General features: G+C 51.7%; 1 protein-coding gene across 4 annotated transcripts in view; it reads right to left on the bottom strand.

The window, feature by feature from the left end:
* PAQR5 (progestin and adipoQ receptor family member 5) overlaps positions 1-16,043 on the bottom strand; it is a 101,395-nt gene extending 85,352 nt beyond the window's left edge. For 3 of the 4 annotated variants that reach the window (XM_023220725.1, XM_023220728.1, XM_023220726.1), the window contains exon 1: positions 15,887-16,043. The gene's annotated coding sequence lies outside the window, so the exon portion shown is untranslated. Of the gene's footprint in view, positions 1-8,410; positions 8,482-15,886 lie in introns of all 4 variants that reach the window. The other variant, XM_023220724.1, reaches the window with a different exon arrangement.
* Between the last annotated feature and the right edge of the window lie 2,971 nt (positions 16,044-19,014).

The raw sequence follows: 19,014 nt of genomic DNA, 5'->3' as shown, positions 1-19,014 counted from the left end.
AGCCCAGGACCACCTCTGAGGTTCCAGGCTGGCCTTAAACTCCTGACCCAAGTTCCTCCCAGAGCCCAGGGGGAAGGAAGTGGCATGGAACTGGCAAGTGCATGACAGTGGAGGGGCGGGAGGGGAGGGCTCTTACTACAGCTGTCCCTAAACCTAGGTAGTCCCTCCCGCCAGAGCTCCAACTGCCATTGCTTGTCATGGGAAATGATTCACTTTGCACAGGGAGAAAAAGCAGGGCCTCTACATGAAAACTGAGAAGCAAAGAAATCACTTCCGCAGTTTAGACACCTCTCCCAAACACGCGTCCCTGGGTATGTGAGGTGGAAAGTGCCGGTCAAGGTGAAACACACTTGGAGAGAAGTCCTTGTATTTCCTGGCACAGGAATGTCACACAGGGCTGGCTGTGGTAAGAAGGTAAGGCTGGGTAAGAAGGTAGAACAGTGGTCACCTCTGCAGTGTGAGTCAGGGCCAGCCCCTATGCCCTGAGACTGGAGATTTCACCATTCGAGACCCATTTCCTTGGGCCTTCAAGGATGCTGGAAAACCTGAAGCCATTCTGATGCTTTGGGGAGTGGGGAGGTGTTGTGGGGATTTGCTGGAATTACTAGAGCAAACTTTTCTTTTCTTATTCACACAAAGACCCAGATCTTCCTCCCTGAACAAAGTGCATTCATTTCCTCAATAATTGGCAACCATTGATGCTGTAGGGGACACATGAGAGCAGAAGGGGTGGAGTGGAAGGGCAGAGAACGCAGTCCCAGTCACGTGAAGGCCCATCGTAAACAGTCTGCGGGGAAAGGAGCTCTGGGCAAGGAGTCCTAAGACGTGGTTCAAGTCTGACTTGAGCTGCCGCCTGGTAAGCCCAAGGGATTCTGCACAAGCTGCACACCCTTCAGTTTTCTCATCCTAGGCTGAGAAAATGGAGATGACCACTCTTGCTCTGCTCCTCCAGAGTGGTCCCTAAGATCACATTTAATAGAGTGCCGGGCACTAGCAGGCGCCCAGATGGCGATATTGAAGGCACAACCTGGCACAGCCCGGCCACATGAAACCCTTCGGCTCCCCCCAGCAGGAGTCATCTAACCCCCTAGGGACCTGGCGAGGCCTCTGTTCTTCACATACCTGCAGGACACTGGAACAAAGCCATCTTTCATAGAACAAGACCCACCTTATCAGGAGAGCTGTTTTCCCTTTGAAAGTCAAATCTGAGGCCTTGGGACAATGTGGGGTGTTCCCAGTACACTAGGCCTGGTGGAGGCCCAGCCAGACACGGCGCTCCCTCTCCTCCCCAGCATACTGCCCGGCCAGCCTGCAAGAGCATGGCTAGAATTCACCTCCTCAGACTCCTCCTCTGTTCTTTTCAGGACCTTAAGGTAATCCTGAGGGTGTGAAGCAAAGACTTTATCATCCGTGGGAGGGAATAGTCCAGATACCTACAGGCAAAAATGCATCCAGAAGAGGCCAGGTAGGAATCCAAGGCGCAGAGATGTTGGGTGGCTGCTCAGGACCACACAGCGAGCTGATCACAGGGTAAGTCCAGAGGCCATGGTCTTGTTAAGCTACACTCAGAAGTCATGTTCCAGCAACTGGGTATCTGGAACTGCCTCTAGGACAAAGGTGAAGATTAAACAAAACCAGACGAGGAGGGAGAGGAGGGAGAAGGGCGACTGGGCCAGTCACTTTCCCTTCCTGCTTGGTTAGGCCTGTGCTTAAGCCAAAGTTTTCATCCTCCTGCACACAATTTCCTTTTTTTTTTTTCCACTTACAATTTGTAAAAAATGATTAGTCAGATTCTAGAGAGGATGTGTACCAAAAACATCCAAGAAATGACCTATTGACATCCCCTATTTCAGAAACGGAAGCCCTCCTCTCAGCACTCCCTGCTCCCTGTCACTCCCTTTCAGCAGGCCAGGATTCCAGGCAGGAGGCTTTAGTGAGCCCTGATCTGAGAGAACGGTTGTTGCCTGCCATGGGGCGCTTGGGGAGGCGGCTGTGAAGGAACTTCAGTCCCTCACAGAAAGGCAAGGTCCCTGAGTCCACCCACTCCCCACCCTGCCCATCCAGCTTGCAGCCCTCCAGGACTCCCCAGCTGGCAGAGAGGGGGCAACATTCACAGACCCGCCCTCACTGTTGGCAGGAACTCCATTGCCTCCTGTCCCTTTGCTTCTTAGGCGGCTCACCTGTCACCCCCTCTGCCCCCACCCCAGGGTGACCAGTCACCATCCACTGGCCACCCTGAAGCGCTGACACTCCCCTCCCCGCGGGGATACCTGGCTCTGTAGAGTGCCGGAAATGGGGCCTCCTTGGTGGACTGCCTTTTCTCTTCCTTCCCCTTTCCTACCTTTTCTAGACGTACTGTCTGCTCAAGCTCTTCCTTTTTTCAAGAAATCTTCTCTGCCAACCACAGCCCATCTAGGTTCCCTTTATTATTTATTTATTTATTTGGTGGTGGTTGTTGCTGTTTTTGAGACAGTCTCACTCTGTTGCCCAGGCTGGAGTGCAGTGGCGCAATCACAGCTCACTGCAGCTTCGGCTCCCTGGGCCCAGGTGATCCTTCCACCTCAGCCCCCTTGAGTAGCTGGAACTACAGGCACACACCTCCATACCTAGCTAATTTTTAAAATTTTGTAAAAATGGGGGTCTCACTATGTTGCCCAGGCTGGTCTCAAATGCTTCGGCTCAAAGGATCCTCCCTCCTTGGCCCCTGAAAGTGTTTGGATTACAGGAGTGAGACACCGTGCCTGGCTGGATTCCCTTTTCTCTGCATTGGCAATGGGGACTATAGGGCATATCAGGGAGTCGTGACAGGGTCTTTACTGGGGACGTAAAACATGTACAACGAAGGTTTAAGATCCATGCCACCTGGCCCCAGTTCAAGATTCATGAGAACTAGGCAAGCACTTGCTGAATATGAGATGATTTCCCCACAAATTCCACTCTTAAAAAGGTAAATAACTGTGTAAGCAACAATACAAGAGAAATCCCAAGGTAGCATGAGCAATCGCCAAATAAGTGCATGCGTTCATGAACTTCCCATGGATTTACTGATTTATAGCACATAGGACTGTGACCTGGGCCACCATTATTAGAACAGGTAAATCCCCACCCCCAAAAAAGAGTCTCTGTGATTTGAGGCAGTGTAGAACAGGGCCTCAGGCTTCAGTACAGCAGTGCCAGCCCCCATCACCCAACCAGGATTGCTCAAGTCTTCGTGCTTTAAAGACTTTTTGGTCTTCCAGTTTTTTTGTTTTTTTTTTTCTCAAGTCAAATGCCCCTGGAAAGTCAGAAGCAGTCGCAGCTGATCCTGGGGGAGTGGGGGACTGGATGGGGGAAGGCGGGTTTTCATGCGGAGATAGAAGGCACCAAGAGGGCTGAGGCTCACTTCAGATAGGAGGGAAGTTCCCCTGCTGCTATAACAAGCAGAAGAGAGAGAAGAGGATGACTTTTGCCGGGGTTGAAGGGCAAAGCCAGATGGTTGAGCTCAGCCAGAAATGGGGTTCTGTTAATATGATAACCAAAAGTAGCAAGGTAGGGGGTTTACTGTATAGTGAGAGTCAAGTTGGACCTAATGCAAGGTTGGAACACACATCTAGGTCCTTCATCATAGGCATCTTCAAGCCTCACCGTGAGCCCCTAGAAGGAGTTATCACAAAATCAAATCATTCTTGGAAAGAAAAATTCTGTTTTCAAAAAGCATCTGCAGGCTCCACCCTACCTCTTGGACCCTATCACCCCTGCCTCCTCTATACACCATCAGATTAACCTCCTCATTGTAGATTTTCCTCCAGCCTCCTTCAGTTCTGATTGCTGTCCTCCCAGACCCCCAAACACACCCACACACTCCCCTGCACTGCCCCACCCCAGTCCCATTACAAGGCATCTCCTCATCTCCATTCTTCAGAACCCATCTCCCCAGCCCACCTCCTCCAGGAAGTCTTCCCAGAGAGCTTGCTTCTTTAACCACTCATGCTCTGATGGCTCTGGAGCCTCACTGGGCCTGCAGTTTACTGACATTCTATTCCTGTTTGAGGGTCCTCTGTGGTCTCAATTGTACCTGCAGGATTTTAATTGATGGAGGCAACTGAGTGATAACGGAGAGAGGCAATGCTGCTGAATGAATGTATTACCTGCATTTCCCAAGAGGCGGGGGCACACCAAACCCAGTGTATGGCCGCAGGTGAATCACCAGGCTTTGGCCAGTGAGCGGGAGGCCTCGGTCAGATCCTTTTTGGGTTTCAATGGGAAAAGCACAGCAGGGCAGGTTGAGCAGGTTAGGAATGGCTAGTTTAAATAACCCCCGTGGGCACTGGAGCATAGAGGCTGTCCCAAATTGTTTGGTACCTAGGACTGGGCGACCAAGGGCAGGGAAAGATTGGCGGGGTGCATCAGAGTTCGATAAGGAAGTGACTGAGAGCATGGGTTTTAAGTTGCAGGGGAGACGGGAACCACTTGGGCTGACTGTTTGGCCCTGTGACTAACAAACGCCACACAAACAAATACAAAATCTAAGCAAACAACGTCAGAACACCACCCATTCACTCCCCTCATCTAACTCAGGTTCCAGGCTTCAGCAGTGCAGTCACTCTCTTGCTGCATCAGTGAACTCTCTCACCCCTCTTAACTTTTCCTATCTCGTGAACGCAGCCCCTTCCATAGATGAACTCACGATCTCCTTCACTCCTTCAACGTGTAGCCATCCAATTCCTGGCACACAGCTCCCTCTTCCCTCCCTCCTCCCTGTCATGACGGCGGAGGTATCTCCCTTCCTGCCTGAGGACAAGCCCTGGTCCATTCTGGAACTCACCTCAATGCTTCCTCAGCGACCTCCATATCAGAGATTCCCCTCTCCGGTGAATCTCTTCCATCAACATTCGTAATTCTTAAAAAACAGCAGTAACAGCAATAATAAATAATAATAATAAATTATTGACCAAATCGGGAAGGGAAAAACGTGTAATGTCTATTCCAGACAAAAGACTAGTTTCCCCAAATCATCAAGATTCCCTCTGATTCCTCTAATAAGAAAAAGATGAACAACTTCACATAAAATTGATAAAACTTATAGACAGTTCACAGAAAAGGAAACTCAAATGACTTTTATATCTATAATAATATATTTAACTTTATTCAAAATGCAGGTTAAACTACATCAAGAAATCATTTTTGTCTTCCAGATTGGCAAATATTGGTGTGTTTGGTAACACTCTCTGTTGGAGGGTGTGGTAGATGAGTATCCTTATCCACTGCTGGTAGGCGGGTACATTCTTACAAACTCTATGGACAGCACATTGCCAATATCATTCCAAATATAAACGCACATACCCTTGAATCACCAGTTCCACTTCTAGAACTTTATCCTACCTATAGCCACCTACATTGGCAAAATGACTGAAGTACAAGGAGATCCTGTGGGAAATCATTTATGGTGGCAAAAGGCTCAAAACCGCCTCCATGTCCAAAAAACAGATTAGTTAAATAAGTTATGTGACATCCATAAGCAAGAAAGAAGCAGCTTTCTTTTTTGTTTGTTTTTTGTTTTTGTTTTTTTTAGATGGAGTCTCACTCTGTCACCCAGGCTGGAGTGCAGTGGAGTGATCTCAGCTCACTGTAACCTGCACCTCCCGGGGGGTTCAAGCGATTCTCCCCCTTCAGCCTCCCAGTAGCTGGGATTACAGGTACCTACCATCATGTCCGACTAATTTTTGTATTTTTGTAGAGACGGCATTTCACCTTGTTGACCAGGCTGGTCTCAAACTCCTGACCTTAGGTGATCCGCCGCCTCGGCCTCCCAAAGTGCCGAGGATTACAGGTGTGAGCTATTGCACCTGGCCGAGAAGTAGCTTTCTATGTACTGATACAGAAAAACCTCACGGTAGGTAGCTAGGTGGAAAAATTGAGACTCAGGGACAGAGTACATGCATGTGCCACCATCCGGGGGAAAGAATCTATATATGTTTTTCCTAACACGTGCATGGAACTGGTAACGTTGCCTCCAAGGTGGGAGGGAATGGGGAGATCCGGGGAGATTGGGGAATGAAAACTCTTCCCCGTGAGATCCTAAACCCACTTCCCTTTCTGGCTTTCTCACTCTCTCCTCATGTCTACTGACACATTTTTGGAAAAACTGTCTGCCAGCTGCCTCTCTTCCCACCTGTTGCCCATTCCTCAATCATCTCAGTCTGGTTCCTCCTCGTAGCACTCCAAAATCCCCAGCCACTTCTCAGTCCTCATCCACTTGCCCGTGCACCACAGGATTCACAGTGGGCGAGGCCTTGTGCCTGGAGCACTCTTCCATGAGCCTCCACAGCACCATTCTCCATTCGGTCCTCCACTCTCTCTCTCGGAACTCGTACTCCATCTCTAAATGTTGGAGCTCCTGCTGCTTCCTGCCAGGCCGTCCTCTCCATGCTCCACTTCTCAGTCTGCAGGCACTCCCAGGGCTGTCCCATCCACCCCATGGCTTCTCTCATCACCTGTATGCGTGTAGCTTTCAACTGTGTATCTCCAACCAGACTTCTCTTCTGAGCTCAGGACCCCACCTGCTGTCTCCCAGGTATCCCCAACCCAACATGCTCCAAATGCAATTCACCAGCTTCTAGTTGGTTTCCTTCTCTGCACCTGGGGGATTTCCCTAGTAATCTCATGTCCAAACCCTTTTGGTCATCAGAACCTAGAGTGTTCCCTCTTGAAGATCCCTAGAATTTGACCCTTCTCTCCCACCTTCACCACTGCTTGCCTAATCAAAGCGTTTCACATTCATTCAGTGAGGAAGCTACACCAGGTTCCTCACTGCTGCCTACATGCTCTCTCTCACCTCAGGGCCTTTGCACTTGCTGGAACCTGTGCCTTGAATACTCTCCTCCACTTTCTACCCCTGCTGTACCCTAATTAATTCTTATCTATATTCTGGAACCCAGATTAACATAACTACCTCAAAGAAACCTTTTTTGACCCCTAGACCAATGGATCTCACTGGGGGGTGGTCTTGCTCCCCAGTGGACATTTGGCAATGTTTGGAGATATTTGTGGTTGTCACAAGCAGGGAGGGGGTGTATGTGGCTACTGGCATCTGTTGCATAGAAGCCAGGGATGCTGCTAGACATCCTGCAGTGCACAGGACAGTCCCACACGACAAAGAATTGTCTGGTCCAATATGTCACAGGGCCAAGGTGAGAGATCCTGCTCTAGCCTGTCATGTCCCCATGATACATTTCCATAACACACTCCATTTCTCCTGCAGACATTCAATCTTTAGCTGTGCAAAGGTATTGGCCGGATTCCATTCTCTGAGCTTTATGGGATGAATAAATGAATTAAAGTCACTGGGTCATGTTGATCTCTGGGTCTCCACCCACAGTGCCCAAACCAAGCATGCAGCCTCGAGCTTGGCACTGAGAATGTGTGGATTGATATGACATGGCCAGGGCAGGGATTGAGCCACACTGAGCAGAGGCCACCCTGTGTCCTGGCTTTCAACGCCGCAGGGCCCTCCAGGTCATCTGACGGCAGTCCTTGCCCTGGCCCTTGACTGGCTTCTCACCTTGTACTTAGCAAGTAGCTCTGTAGTGCTTTTTCACACTTGTCAACGCCTCGTCTCTAAGTTCATCTCTAGGTGGTTCTGTGGGCCCCTTAAAGCCACCAGGCCCAAGTTTATCTGCTCCTCATCTTGTCAAGCCGGCTGCTCCTCCAGTGAGCTTACTCAGGTGCCTGCACCACCATCAACCCAGCCAACAAACCAGAATCCTGGGCACCCTTGTGCAGCACAGCACCCTTCAGACTTGCTCCCTCTACCTCCCCACCGATAGCCACAGGGTCCCCCAGCTTTCTCCCATGTGGTCTTCTTGCCTGAAGCCTCTTTCCCTCTCAGTCCACCTGGGACATCCTTCCCAACTATGTCCTTCTAAGATGACCATTGGCCTGTCTCACTTCCTGATGAAAACTCCTTCGACATTTCTCGCTGTCGGCAGGGCAGAGCCCAAGTTGCCCAGCCTGGCAGGGGATGAAGGGTGCAAGACCTTCTATACTCTCCCCAGCCCCTCCCACCCTCATGGCCTCATCTCCAGCCCCAGGTACGAACACCTCAGCGCCACTTTCTTCATGCAGCCTGGGCTTTTTCCTTTCTTCCTCACCCCTCCCCTTCCCTCTGAGGTGCCCAGAGATCCCACGCTCATCCTTAAAACCTAAATCAAACACTTCTTCCTTAATACTATGATGGTTCCTTCAAAACTTACACATAGAACCACCATATGACCCAGAAACTCCACTTCTGGGCATGCATTCAAAGGAAGTGAGAGCAGGGACGCAAACATATATTTGTATTTCCATGTTCATAGCAACATTATTCACAGCAGACAAAAGGTGAAGCCACTGAAGTGTCAGTAACAAATGATCAACAAAATGTTCACTATACCGGGAGGTGGAGGGTGCGACGAGCAGAGATCCGGCCACTGCACTCCAGCCTGGGTGACACAGCGAGACTATCTCTCAAAAAAAAAAGAAAAAGAAAAAAAGAAATGTGGTGTATTCATAATGGAATATTATGCAGCCTTAAAAAGGAAGGAAATTCTGTCACAAGCCACAACATGGATGAAACTTGAAGACACTATGCTAAGTGAAACTAGCCAGTCACAAAAAGACCAGTGCAGCATGATTCCACTTACAGGAGTTATCTAGAGTACTCAAGTTGGTAAAAATACAGAAAGAAGAATGGTGGTTGCCAGGGGCTGGGGGAGGGGAAATGGGAAATTGTTTATTGGGTACCGAGTTTCAACTGGGAGATGATAAAAAGGGGTGGAGATGGATGGTGGTGATGGCTGCACAACAATGTGAACATACTTAATGACAATGAATTGCAGACTTAAAAAATGGTTAAATGGGCGGGGTGCAGTGGCTCACACCTATAATCCCGGTACTTTGGGAGGACGAGGTGGGTGGATCACGAGGTCCATAAATCGAGACCATCCTGGCCAACATGGTGAAACCCTGTCTACTAAAAATACAAAAATTAACTGGGTGTGGTGGTGGGTGCCTGTAATCCCAGCTACTCAGGAGGTTGAGGCAGGAGAATTGCTTGAACCCAGGAGGCAGAGGTTGTGGTGAGCTGAGATGGTGCCATTGCACTCCAGCCTGGGCGACAGATTGAGACTCCATATCAAAAAAAAAAAAAAAAGGTTAAATGGTCAATTTTATGTTTTGTATGTTTTACCATAATAACAAAGGGCAATGACAAAATAACGCAACAAAAAATCCACCTCTTCCTCTTGGGAAGCTGCCTGGACATTCCCGCCACCTCCCCAAACACGTGTGTTGCCCCAGCCACCCACCCCCAATTCCCCGAAACACAGCCGGGTGGAGCTGCCTACACCCCACTTGATGCATTCCATGAACATTCCCAGTACCCTGTAGGGACAGCCCGACAGCCATGTCTGTCCTCCGAGACTGAGCGGTTCTGCAGGCAGGCACTATGTCTCATTCCCTTCTCCTGCCCACGTCTAGCCCACAGTCCAGAGCAGTTTCTTCAATGAAGGAATGAATCCCCCAAACCAATAGTTCTGGGTTAGTACTATCCCAAACCTCACAGCCTGTTATTCTCAGAACGGTGATTTACTTCTAATATTCATCAACAAACCCCTCCCCCTGTCAAAGATTGTCTGCCCTTCCATTGAGCAACAAGGTCAGAAGGGGGTTTCCATGGACAAAGTTAATAAACAGCTAACTTGGGAGGAATAAACAAAATAAAACCCAGCGTAGGCCGGCGCAGGCATGCCCTTGCATCTAACAGCACCACACGCCACCTCTCTCCCTCCTCTGCTTGGTGGGTGGGCTGATTCACTTCCTGTGTCCCCTCCCAGGCAGCGTGAGAGGGAAGGCGGGGGGAATGCTGAGTCCTAGGTCATGGATAGATGATTAGTCACCACACTGCCCCGCACTTGGAAGGTCACTGACCTTAGTGTGCGGGCCCAGACCACAGGCCTCTCTCCCCCTCACGCTAAGCCTCGCCTCCCCACCCCGACTTATGTAACCCAAGGTCTAGAAGGTGAAGAGAACTGGCCTTGGCTCTCAGCATGAGGTCCAGGGGGCCCCTCCACCCATAAGTCCTTGCATGCCCCACCTGTTGACTCTTCATTCACACACAGTCCACATTCATGAAACTTCATAGATCATTGAACCCAGGGGTCTCAACCAGAGATGGGGCAATGTCTGGAGACAGGTTTTGTTGCCAGGAAAGGAAGGGGAGGTGATGGTGCAGCATCTGATGGGTAGAAGCCAGGACTACTGCTAACCTCCCACAATGCACAGCACATCCCGCCTCTGCACCCCCCACCCCGCAAAGAATTATCCCCTCCCAAAAGTCAATAGTGCTGAGGGTGAGACACCATGATGAATCCAAGCTGTACAGAAGAGGAAATTGAGGCAGAGCAAGTGACAGGATCAAAGTCACACTATGTATTAGATAATGTCAGAATTAGAATCCAGGGCTCTCTACCAGCCAACACTAGCCTTCAGCTCCCAGGAGTACAGTGACCAACTCCAAGACAAGTGGCAAGCTAGTGGAGTGGGCTGAATTTGGGACTCTAGGGTCTAGAAGCTATCATAGCTGGGCTCTGTGTCTCTGGCAGGCTCCAAATGAATCCCACCAAGATGAGCCTGACCATCTTGGTCACAGGGTTCCCAAATAATCAGAGGAAGACTGTCTTAAGGGACGGTGGTGTGTCCAGGCAGAATGACCCTATCTGAGGCTTGGGCAAAACTCACCCCTTAAGTCCATAGCATGCTGGGGGTGGTCCTGGCTGAGGTCAAGGTCAGAAGAGAGGATGACTGTGTAAGGCAAAACCAGGATTGGAGGAAGGGCATGGATAAGAATTAAACCTTGGATCACCGCTTTGGGGGCACTATCTTTTTTCCTAGATGCCAAAAATGATTGTATCTCCCGCACCTGCTGGATCCTCACTGCCATCCTGCGTAATTGCAAACTGATGTCTAGAGTCACCCTTACCCTTTTCTCCAAGGAGCCAACACCATGTCTCCAACTGTGGGCCAGACACCAGGGCATCAGAGCTGACGGTGCAATCCCATTATTTATGAACAACTGACTCACGTCATGTTGCAACAGGCGTACTTTTCCATTCACTGTGGCTGAAAGTCAGTAAACTTGTAGTAACAGCGGTAATACAGAGAAGGCCAGGGCAGCAGTGCATGAAGCTCTGTCTTAGGTCAGGGCCTCACCCTCTTCAGGAGCAGGAAGCCCATAGAGGGTGGCGGGGACAAGGATGGTGGGGTAGGGGAGGGCCTACAATGGCCTCAGTCACAGAAGAAGGCCCCATTACAGATTCGTTTCTTCAGGCAAAGCATTATCACAGCTCCCTCACCTGCCTGTCCCCTTCCTCCCTAATTTTTCCAACAAGTTGGAAAACTCCTACATATCCTTCAAGGCCTAATTTCTGGAGTCCTTCCCCCAGCTCCAAGGTTCAGGTGCATTCCAACCCTGAATTTGGCAGACCGCAATGACGACAGAAAAAGATGTTTGGGGTTAATAGCTGGGCTTGGGGGAAAAAGCCAAAGCTCCCCATGGAGGGAATGTAGAGGCTCGCACGAGATCTGCTCCTCTGTGGGGCGCGCTGAGCACTGTGGCCTCTAGGCTGTCTTGCCAGATTCCCAAGTGAGGCCTCAGAATCCCAAGGCTTCCCTGGGCCTCTGGCTGCACTTCTCAGACTGGTTGGTTATCCCTAGCCCAAGTCCATGGGAATACCACCCCTTCTCCCACAGCTGCCAGGAGCCTGGCTTTGGACTTCCTTAGTTCTCCAGTGCACTGGAGAATGTATTTATTTATTGGATGTGCTTATTTTATTTATTTATTTATTTAATTGCACTGGGGAATTTTAAAAGGCTGCCTGCAGAGGGCACTATTTTCACCAAGAGAGAACTCACTAGCAGAGGAACTGGCAGCCTTGGGAGAGCAGCCCTGGGAGGTTTCCTTTGAGGATGGAGGTCTGATGGGGATGACTCCTTCCTGGAACTCTCCAATCGCCTCATGTGGCAGCTGCCCGTTCAGTCTGGGAGCTGCCCCTTTGGGTAACTCTGGAGGCAGCTGGCCTGAAGGTTCTTGCCAAGGGCCTCTTAAGCACCCCTAGCAACCAAGGTAATTCAAAGTGGGGGACAGAGACCCAACTTTGAATTAACTTGAGTCTAATTAGGAGAAGCTCCAGCTCTGCCTCCAAGAGTCACTCCTCACCTCTGGGTCTCAGTCTCCCCATCTGTGTACTGAGAAATGGTGCATCGGATATGTTCATCTACTCAGCACATGTTGACTGAGCACCTACTACACTCTGATCTCTGGGGAGAGACCATGGAACGAGAGAGACAAAAGGCCTTGCCCTCACAGAGCTGATATTCTAACAGGGAAGACAGATGGCAAGCAAGATTAAGGAGTGAAATCTATAGGCTGTCAGAAGGGGATATGAGCCATGGAAAGTGAAGCAGAGAATGAGCGGGAGGACATGGCTGCTAAGGCTCAGTCTAGCTTAGAGACTCTGAGTCTAAAGCTCTTACTCTGCTGGATCCTTGTTAGGAGTCAAGAATGGTGGCGGGAAACTGGGCAGGGCCATGCATGAGTACAGGGACAGCGCTCAGGAGTGGTGGGGATGGTAGGCTAGAGCCCCAGTCAGTCTCTCAGCGGCTTCCTCCAGGAAACAGAACTGACCAACTCCGGGTATGCTGGCCTGTCCTCAAAGGCAGGCACCTGGGTCTGCTGAGGAGTCCAGGAGTCACACAGGGGTCCTGGCAGGGCCCCAAAAGTCCTGACTGAGGGGAGGATTTCTTCAAAGCAAGGTGGGCGGCATCCTCAGGGCACTGCCAGGGACTCTTCTACATCCCTCACTCTACCCTGGCCTTCGATGAACAAGACACTGGCCACCTCCAACTGCAGGGGCTCTCAGACCCTTCCGTCCCTCCTACTGATCCTCCTCTGCATGGTAGGGTCTCCCCTCCCCTTACAAGGGGAGGGAAGGAGAGGAATTTGAAAGTTCTGGCTGGGCATGGTGGATCACATCTGTAATCCCAGCACTTTGGGAGGTAGAGGCAGACACATCACTTGCACTCAGGAGTTCGAGAACAACCTGGTCAACATAGTGAGACCCCACCTCTACAAAAAATACAAAAATTAGCTGGGCATGAGGGTGCAGGCTTATAGTCCCAGCTACTAAGGAGGCTGAGGTGAGGAGGATAGCTCGAGCCCGGGAGGTGGAGGTTACAGTGAGCAGAGATCATGCTACCGCATTCCAGCCTGGGCGACAGAGCAAGACCCTGTCTTGAATATATATATCTGACCAACCCAGAGTTGGTCAGTTCTGTTTCCTGGAGGAAGTCACTGAGAGACTGACTGGGGCTCAAGCCCGTGCACAAACCTAGCATCCACACCACCCCTGAGAGCTGTCCCTGTACTCATGCATGGCCCTGCCCAGTTTCCTGCCACCATTCTTGGCTCCTAACACTGGGCTAAAAAAAACCCACACACACACACACACAAAACTCCCCCCATTTCTTATGAATTCACAATTTTTCTCTTCCTGTAGGGATTATTTTTGAAAATATGTCTTGCAAACCTTCTGTGTATTCAGGATGAGTAAGGGATACCAAGATGCTGAGAAAGGACTTACCGCCAACCGGGGAGGCCGGGCTAACACACATGAGAAAATAACAATCCGCTCTTACAGTTTGCTTTGCAGCCCACAGAATCCTTTGGAACCACTTACTATGTCCTAAAACCACGCAGGGCCTGTTATTCTCATTTTACAGATGAGGAAATTGAGACCCAGAAAAGCACCTTCTCTTCCCCCAATAGTAGCTGCCCCATGGAGTGGTAAGGAGAGAGAGGAGACAATGAAGATTAATGTTTCCGAATAATTCCATTCCAATTCTTACCCCTGGAGGGATGTGTAAGAATTCTACATAAAGGGACAAAGTTGCTCTGCCTCCAATCTAGGGTAGGGCCAAGCTGGGCATGGAACCCACCAGCCCTGGCCTCTCCTTGGCGGGACCAGGGTAAAGCAAAAGTCCCCTGTCTCTCTGGAAAAGCACATGGGGGCAGGACGAGGTGGCTTACACCTGTAATCCCAACACTTTGGGAGGCCAACTTGGGTGGATCATCTGAGGTCAGGAGTTCGAGACCAACCTGGCCAACATGGTGAAACCCTGCCTCTACTAAAAATACAAAAATTAGCCGGGCATGGTAGAGAATTGCTTGAACCTGGGAGGCGGAGGTGGCAGTGAGCCAAGATCTTGTCCTTGCACTCCAACCTGGGTGATAGAGCAGGACTCAGTCTCGAAAGAAAGAAAGAAAGAAAGAAAGAAAGAAAGAAAGAAAGAAAGAAAGAAAGAAAGAAAGAAAGAAAGAAAGAAAGAGAAAGAAAGAAAGAAAGAAAAGCACATGGGATTAAGGATGTTCTCTTGGTGTAAAGGAAAAATATTGCTCCACGTGGGTAAGAGTGCCAAGGGATCTCAGTGGTGGGGCCGGACACCTTTGTGATCCAACTTTTCAGAGTGCCCTTTCTGCTTGCCAAGGGCAGAGATAAGGCAGTTGGAAAAGAAGCTTTGCTGTTGCAGACTAATCATTCCGTTCTCACAGAGCACCTTCCTGTGTGCCAGGTACTATGGCTACGGCAGGGAACAAAGCAGGTCCCTGCCCTCCTGGAGTTCTGGGAGCTTAGCAAGGCTCTGGCTGGCTCTTGGAGGTCTTTCCTGACTGGAGTTCGTGCCTGCTCGGAGGTGCCCTCTCCCCTGAACCTCTTTCACAGGAAGAACCTAGCGGGATGGGGAGTAGGGGGGAAAGAAACAAACCTCTGCTGAGTCAAGGGCACTGCAAGAATGCAGAAGCAACCATCCGGCTCTGGAAGGATGTGGTGGGAAATCTGCCACTCAGTGGTGGAGAAAAGTCCACCAGTTTCTCCAGCAAATGGCTGAGTCTTGTTGGGCCTCCTTGGCTTCTCATCTGCCCCTGTGCTAATATCTACTTGCCATGGTTTGTTAGGTTCAAATGAAATCAGGGATGTGTCCCTGTTGGCTGCTAGTTCTTCTCAGATCCCCTGACCTCTCCCCATCTCTTTTCTATGGCTCTGCGTGGGAAGGGGCAGTTGTCACCCCCAACTCCCACTAAGCTGAGCCCTCCTCCCAACCTAAGCGGGAGGAAGCCGGTTCTGTTCACGGATGAGAGTTACTGGGCTCCTGAATTGTTGCTCCACTGGTGCTGGGGTCCACCCCCTCTCCTGGGCTCATCCGACTGGGACTTGGGAAGTGCCAGGGGAGCCAAGAGATGTCCAGCTGGGGGCTGTGGCCAGGGGGTAGGCCAATGACAGAGCACGGGAAACTCCCTGTAGCTGGGCACCCACTTCCACAGGGGCCCCCCGCAGGCAGAGGGCCGCCCCTCACCCACACGGTCCTGCTCAGCCCAGGCTCGCATCTGGGCTCAGGAGGCGGGAAGCACTGGTGTAAAGAAATCGCCAACTGTGAAGCCCCAATCCAAGGGTTTTATTAAAGTGGGGGTGGCAGGAGGGGGCGGTGGAGGAAGGATAAGCGGCGCAAACGCCCTGGAGACTGAGAGAAAAGGTGCTAGAAGGCAACAGTGCCCCTCACCGCCCTCGATTGCAGCAGAGAGCCTTCTGCAAGGCGGCGGCCGCCCCACCTTCACACCGGCCCCGCGTGCGGTGAAAGTGGCCACGCCGCGCCGCCGCCGGATCAGGGCCGCCCCGGCACAAACTTTCCCAGACCCGCCCTTGGAGCGGCCACCCGGGCTCCACAGGCGCAGGGCGGCTGGGGCGGCCGCTGAGGGCTGGTGCGCGTGGACCAGGAGGAGAGGAGGCGGCGCGCGGCGGGAAGTCCCGCCCCCGCTTACCTGGGTTCCGAGGGTCTCTGGAGTCCAGTGGACAGGGCGCGGGGACAGCACAAGCAGGCCGGAGACCGGTCACTCCTCCCGGGCTGCGGCGACCCCGGACTCTCGGGCCCTGCACCTGGCCCTGCGGGTCGCGGCGCCTATCCATGCCGGTCCCCGCCCCTCCCCTCCCGCATGGGGCGGGGCGGCCCCGAGGGAGGAGCCGAGGGCCGTGGGCACCACTCCCTGAGCCAGGCCTGCGCCTCATCACGTGTCACCGACCCTGGGCTCTGTGACCTCCAAAGACTCGCCACCCCACTCCACAGCCTGAGATGCCATCCAAGCCAGGAGTCCAGGGGAGTCTCTCACACCCCATTCTCCTAGGGCTCATGTACCCCAGGCCCACCTCCACCCCAGGAGCCGAAGGCCGACAGGGACCCTGGAGAGCCTCCCTGATGGGAGAACTGCGGAGCTTGCCCCTCGGAAAAGTGCATGGGGTGGAGCACAGGGAAGGAGGAAAAAACAACTGGCTATCCGCAGCCCCACGGCAGTGTCCCCTTCGCCGGTGGGAGAGGCTCCTGGCCGCTCTGAATCCTTGAAATGCGTTCCACCACTGTCTCTTGGAGTGCTCAGGGGTGGACCCTTTGCCAGCCCTCACTCTTTCCCCAAGGATCCTGTCCCAGGTCACAGGCTCCTAGACTGGAAGGTGCTGGGCCTGGACCTCTGCCACTCAGTGGACACAGTGATAAGAGATGAATGGACACAGAGGACAAAGAAGAAACATTTGGCTTCGTGGAACCAGACTCTGTGTACTCCCAGGTGCTGAAGGAACAGGTTGCAGCTACCTGGTACCCCCACCCGGGCCCTGCCGGAGAAAGATTGGAACATCCACCCCTGTAGACTGAAGTCCCCCACCAGGCTCCTTCCTCCCGCCCTTCAGCCCCAGGCTCTCTGAGCTCCTGCTCCTCCCTGCCTTGCCTTGTTTGCTGAGGGTGCAGACAGTGGAGAGAGCACAGGACTGGGAGTCCGGAGACCTGGGCTCTAGTCTACTCTGTGACTTGGGTCAAGTCTCTGGCCCTTTGTGGGCCTAAGTTGCCCCGTTTGCAGTGAATAGGTTGCAGTCAATTATCTCCGGCCGTTTTTACGGATCCTGAACCGTGGTCTTGGGCACCCTGCTTTATTAGGCTTTTTGGTGGTTGTGCATCTTGTAAGGGTGTGTATGCGTGCGCGCATGCGCTTGTCCTCTCAGACCTGAGTTCTTAAAGGGAAAGAGACTGGGGCCTACACAGAGGCAGGCATGTATTTTCCGCAGACCAAAGTTTGACAAGAATGACTGGACACCAGGAAAGTGGAGCCCAGTCCCAGCTCTATGCTGAATTCAGAGCAGCCTTGGACAAGTCCCTCAGCATCTACAAAATGGAGATTAATAATCCCTGTTTTGCCTTTCCAAGGCTAGTCGGGGGACTCCGTGAGATATTAGATATGAACCTTTTTGAAGGGGAATAGCACAGGGATATGTACTTTTGATGCCACCTTTTGATGCCTGGGCCAGTGATGGGTTTGGGGTAAGAATAAGGTGTGAAGAGTTCTCTGGGGGCAAAGGCTGGCACTGGCCTGACTGCCCACCCTGCTGAAGCTGCAGCATGCACAGCACAGGCAGGCACCCCACCACCAGCAGAGCAGCCAAGGTGAGCAGAGATGCCTGGTGCCCCACCTGCACTCCTGTAGGCATCTGTGTGTGCACCTTGAAGAAACTAAAGGGGGAAGGCAAAGAGGCTCCCAACCTAAATGGAGGTGGTCAGTGGATTACCAGTGAATCGATCTGCATGTCTTGGCCAAAAACACCCTCCTCTGCTCTTAGGGAGTTTAAAGTCTAACCGAATGATTGAACCTAAACCCTTTGGAGAACGATATGGAGCCAGGAAAGGGAATTGTGGATGGTAAGCACACAGGATGATCACAGGAGGGGGAAGGGCAGGGAGGGGGCAGGGAGGGGGTACTTAGACCACATGGAGATGCATTTAGAGAGTATTGTGTTCAACACTCCTATTTCGTAGTGATGAAATGGAGGCCCAGAGAGAGAAAGTGACCTGCCCAAGGTCACACAGTCACAGGAAGTTAGTAGCAGAGCTGGAACTTGGACCCAGGACTTCAGGAATCTATGCTGGATTTGGGCCTCCTGTGCAACCGAGGGAGACCTGAATTGTGGGAAGGACTGGGATACGTGTCCGTGGACAGGAAGAAGGAGGGAGGCAAAGTGCAGAGGTGGGAACCTTGTACAGCAAGGGAAAGGAGCTGGAATCACAGGCAGGATCTGGAAGGAGGGAGCTGCCCAGACCTGGAAAGCCAGGCGGAGCACTGCAGACCACACAGGGTTTGGAGCTGACACCAGTTGGGAAGATACAGGCGTGGGAGAGGCAGTGAGACAGCAGGTGACATGACAGCAAGGCAGCAAGGAGACAGGGAAGAGCGGCTCCAGGAGTCAGGCGACCTAATCAAATGGCCTTGAGCAAGTTGTCTCTCTTCTCTGACCCTCAGTTTCTTTTTCCATGGAGTGGGAGATAATCATCTTTTTTTCCTTTCAGGGTTATTGTGGCGACCACAGAATGCATTTGGAAGTGCTCTGTAAACTGCAGAGTGCTGAGTAAATTTAATATTTGGAGTTGTGTTTTATTTTCCAAAGGCCTCAGTAAATGTTTGTGGAACTGACTGACATTGAATTGAGCACTGTCTCCTCATGGCAATGGGTGGAGGGACCAAAAATGGAGGGGGCAGGGATTGGGGGCAGTCAGAGGGAGTCCTGGTGAGGGTGTGAAGGAAGGAGAGCTCCAGTCTTAAACGTCAGTCTCCCTCTGACATCTTTACAACATAACTCAAAAAGCCTTTTGTGGGGGAACCAGTCCTACCCCAATCCATGTGACTCAAAATGCCCCATCTCTCCCTTTGCCTGTGTGTTCAAGGGGCGCCATATCAGACATCACTTTTCTATGTGTTCTTCACCCATCCCCACTGGCCATCTACTCCTCAGGCGCTCACCAGCTCCTCCCGGGTGGGCCCAGACGTTGTATTTGTTTACAAGGCCTTGCTGGATAGCCGAAACGGTACTACGGAAACCATCGCCCTCAGCTAATATGGTAAGACTCAGGTCCCTC

The sequence above is a fragment of the Piliocolobus tephrosceles genome, chromosome 6 (genome assembly GCF_002776525.5).
Source record: "Piliocolobus tephrosceles isolate RC106 chromosome 6, ASM277652v3, whole genome shotgun sequence".
Classification (NCBI taxonomy): Eukaryota; Metazoa; Chordata; class Mammalia; order Primates; family Cercopithecidae; genus Piliocolobus; species Piliocolobus tephrosceles.
Note: the sequence above shows the minus strand (reverse complement) of the source record. Positions and strands in the feature narration are given on the sequence as shown.